The following is a 4,367-nucleotide window of genomic DNA, read 5'->3' as shown; positions in this document are numbered from 1 at the left end:
AAATCATAAGAAAAAACAAAGGAAACCTAAAACTAAAGAACTATATACAAAGGCGGCGGGCAAGTCCAGCGGCTCACTCTGTGGTGTTCCGGGCCAGGGCATCATCGAACTCCTGTTCGATGTCCCGGAGGCGGTCCAGTTCCATGGCCCCGAGGGTCCGCAGGGACGACGCCGTGTCCTCCTCCAACCCCCTGCGGATTGCCTCGAGGCACTCGGCCCGCCTCAGGGCCCTCCGCATGGAGTTCTCCGCCCTGACCATTGTGAGCCGCGCCTCTTCCGCCCGCCGCCGCTCCGCACCTATGGCGTGGCCCAACCGCTGCCACACGGAAGACACTCTCTGTCCTGGGTCCTCCTGCCCTCCGGCCGATGCCTGCCCCTCCGATGTCGAAGGCCCCGAGCCTTCATGGCTCCCACCATCTTGCTGCTGCTGCTGCTCTGCCTCTGCCCGTGCACTGCCTCCTGCTGCCTGCACATCCTCCGCCGGCTGGGGTGCAGTTGTTGATGTGGCCACCCCTGCTGGACGTCCGACTCCCGACTGTGGCAGAGATGCCTCCTCCACCAGCCTGGCCGCACTGTCAGAGGCAGCTCCACAGGGCACCCAGGTGACTGATGGGTGGGAAGATGGCACAGAGGACGACTGGCGCGTAGGGGGTCCAGTTGAGGAGGGGGTCGGAACAAGCCCCATCAGACGGAGGAATCCGGTCTGGGTGACCTGTCCCAGCAGGCTGACGTGGTCAACGAGCCATTCGAGATGACGTGCAGTCTCTCCATGAAAAGACTGCAGGTCACCTCGCATGGCCCGTTGACGCAACGCCACACCAGCCAGGACAGGCTCAACCCGGACCTGGATAGCCACGTCCGCAGGCAGAGGAAGGCCAGTTGACGTCAGCTCATCCCCTGCCTGAAAACGGGTCTGGACGTAGGCATCCCTGCTGGTGCAAGATGATGCAGGGACAGGATCGGGGACAGGATTGCACACAGGCACCTCCGCGGCCGCCTGTGCTGCCTCCTGTCCCTGGTCCTGGACTGCACCACTAGCACCAGTGGGATCCCCACCTCCAGACCCCGTCTCTGGTGCTTGCACGGCCTCCTCCTCCACCAGACCCCCCACCAACCTGGATGACTCTGTGCCATCTTCCCCTGTTGGGCCCTGTGGGGTCCCAGCTGCCCCTTCTGCTGCCGAGGAGTCCAACTGCAACCTCTGCCTCTTGGACCTCCCCCCGGCAGCTGCGGCCTGGGACGCGGCACCGGACTCCTCACTCCCCGACGAGATGACAACACGGGAGGGGAGCCGGGCCTTGCGTCTCCGGCTGGCGGTCGGATCCCCGCCGCTGTGCTCCACAGCACCTTCTCCGCCCTCTTCATCAGTTGACGCTGCAGACAGGGAGAAACAAAACACAGGCATCAGGGCACTGTACAATGGACACATACACGCATGACAGTTGCACATGAGTGGCATTGGCAAACCTCAGACATGTCATCACAATCCCCAACACACATGTCATTGCAACTGGCACACATGAGCCATACCACAGCCATATCGCAACTGCCACCACCATCCCCACACATACAACAGCATCAGCAGCCAAAGGGGAGCCATACATCACATGCAACACAGGAAGTGCACCACACATGTACACACACCACCACACTTGCATGCATGTCTACACCTCTGCCAAGTGTCGCACTGTTCCGACGGGCATCCATGTCACATCTGCCAATCAGGCTTCCACATACCGCTGTCACATGCATCCATGTAGCATCACTGTTGCACCTTTGACAAATACACACACATGCACATGTACACAGTGCTCATACATGCAGCCGAAAACAACATACATGCCTGACATCACGGACATGTCTACTTACATACACATTCATCCAAACATGTGTGCACGCACAACTGCATTTGCCATGCAAGCCCACACACACAAGCACCATCCATGTCTCACACATTACAGCCCTCGCATGTGTCAGCCCCACGGCCCTGTACACCCCCACCCATACTCCACCCCATACAAACAGATGTGCAACTGGCACAATGGGGAATGATCACCACACGCCCTGCTCACAACCAGGATGCATGTACACTCACCGCTCGACTCCAGACGGCTCTGCTTCTCTAGGACCTGGACGTGGAGCGCTGGGGATATGCGTTCCAGGACCCCCATCTGTTCTTCCGACAAGTGGCCCCGGCGCCCCTTGGCATCCGCTGCCTTCAAGAGGCGCCGGGCCTTGTTCAGGGTCCTGGACCTGAAGTCCTCCCAGCGCTTCCTGACATGTTGTAAGTCCCGGACTGCCACCCCCTCCGCGTTGATGGCAGTCACGATGTCTGTCCAGATCCGAGTCCGTCCTTCCTTGTCGGCGCGGGAACTTCCAAAGAGGGCATCATACTGCCCCAGGACTTGCTCCACCAGGACACCAACTTCGGTGGCACTGAAGCTGGGGCCCCTCTGCCTCTCTGGCCGGGGGTTGTCAGTGGTCACAGATGGTGTTAGCCCCGACATGACAACCCCAGAGGCAGGAGTGGGTGGGCAACTGGGTCCTGGGGCTGGGCTGTGGAGCGATGGAATTCCAGTCGGGAGTCTTCTGTTCCAGCAGGGGTGGTCACAGCAACAGCACCCCTGGCTGATGTGCAGGCAGCAAATGGCAGTGCACGTGGGCAGCAGACAGTCAGGCAGCAGCAGATAGCAGGTGGGAGCGTGCTCGGGGCTCTGGGGGGCAGTAATTCGGCCTTCTGGGCAGGAGCGTGGTCTCCCGTGTGCTCACGCGTGGCCAGCTTGGTACGGAGTGAATTGGCACGTGAAAATCCTGCACGTCAGCGTGAAAACCGAGGAAAGGCCCTTAGCGCGTTTCCACACAGATGACAGAGCACACGTGGAAAGACTGCACGTCAGAGTCTCATTGCGTGTGATTGGTGGAAATGGCCGTACACCGGGATACAGGTGCGCTGACGTACTTGCGTGTGTAAGTGTCCGCGCACACCTCATGTACACGCACTTTTGTCCAATTACACGCGATGAGACTCTGACGTGCACCACCATTAAGAATCCATACTGGAGCTGAAAGATATGAATGAGGCCCATGCTTCCCAGTTGAAGCTTGTAAGAAGAACAAGAGACTACGTTCGATTAGCGACCAAGAACAGCAAAGTGCCATCGAACCACTGTCAGGGTAAGAGCAAAATGAGGAGATTAGCTCCAGCCAGTAAGACACTGTGTAAGTAACATTTCGATTTGTTTGCAGATTTACAATAAGGAGTTGCAGGACTACTGATTTGTATGGTCATTGGTCAAGAGAAGAAAAAAAAGAATCCTGCATTATCCAATTTGTATTGTTACTGAAAGCAATATGTATGTATATGAGTTTTATTCTGAGCACATTAAAGGTGTAAGTGGGCTGTGAGTAAACAGTGTTTTTCAATTCCTTTTGAAGATAGCAGTGTGCACCACCGCAGAATTCTGAAAAATCACAAATATCATGATAGGAACATGCTTTCAATCTGCGTATTTCGAAATTACTACCAAAAAGTATCCATTCTCTGAACGGGTTCTGTGGACAGACATGACAACACTCTCATCAACAGTTGAAAATCAATGTTCCTGTAGGTCACTGCTCTGATTCGCTTATCGCTTGATGTACTTTCACTCTGAAGTAAACTGCACTGAGAATTGGCGTGTGTGGCTGGCTGACATACACAAGAGCAGAGTTTGGGGTGAGGTGAGAGTTGGTGTGTTGCTGCATACTGGGAGGGACCTACTGGGATCTCTCCCCAACTATTGCCTTACCCTGGCATGGTGCAGTTCATTGTGGTGCATTGCCATGCAAATGTCCCAGAAACCGTGCATTCTAGGGTTCAGGATCGGTCCTTCCACGACAACATAGATGTTCCTCCAATTTCAGGCAACAGTCTCATGTGTAAAGGTACTGAAATCCAGGGGAAGGGATGGAGTGTACACATGTTATGTAGCCAGTAAGGTCCAGAGAGTCCTACCAGCTAACTATGCAAAATGTGGTGCAGATTGGTGAAACGCTGTGGAATTGTATAAGGAACAATGCTTCGCCAAGCCACAAAGCCACAAACAAATTCAGAGAGTTGCTGGAATCAGGGGTAAGGGGTGGGGTGTCCAAATGTCATGTAGCCAGTAATGTCTGGAGGATCCTGACAGGGAACTAGGCAAAGTGTTGTGCAGATTGCTGAAACAGTGAGGAAATGTATGAGGAACAACGCTTTGCCAAGCCACAAACCCACAAACACATTTGGACTTGTGCTGAAACCGGGGAAAAGGGTGGGGTGTCCACATGTCATGTAGCCAGTAATGTCTGGAGGATCCTGACAGGGAACTAGGCAAAGTGTTGTGCAGATT

This window comes from Ambystoma mexicanum, chromosome 8, assembly GCF_040938575.1.
Source record: "Ambystoma mexicanum isolate Mex_15411 chromosome 8, UKY_AmexF1_1, whole genome shotgun sequence".
Taxonomy (NCBI): Eukaryota; Metazoa; Chordata; class Amphibia; order Caudata; family Ambystomatidae; genus Ambystoma; species Ambystoma mexicanum.
This window is presented reverse-complemented; position numbering follows the sequence as displayed.